This window comes from Quercus robur, chromosome 2 (genome assembly GCF_932294415.1).
Source record: "Quercus robur chromosome 2, dhQueRobu3.1, whole genome shotgun sequence".
Classification (NCBI taxonomy): Eukaryota; Viridiplantae; Streptophyta; class Magnoliopsida; order Fagales; family Fagaceae; genus Quercus; species Quercus robur.
In genome coordinates this window covers 62,809,569-62,809,861 of record NC_065535.1, presented here as the reverse complement: position 1 = coordinate 62,809,861, position 293 = coordinate 62,809,569, and positions in this window count along the sequence as shown.

Here is a 293-nt window from a genome sequence, read left to right as displayed (position 1 = left end):
GAAAATATCTGAAAATAATTGTTATTCTATTCTGAATAAACTGTTGGCTTATATAAGCCTTACAATGAGATAAATCCGGAAACAATCAACCCACGTTAAACAACCCACTTGCTAAATGGCAAATAACATGGTAAATGGCTAAGGAAATGGTCAAACTCTACCTACATATCCTAAATAATAGGCTTATTTAATTGAACAAACTTTTGACTACTTCAAACAACCCCAACAATTTCTGCCTTCATTGAAGTCTGGGGTTTGATCTTGAAATCCTCTGTTCTTCTTCTCTACATAGC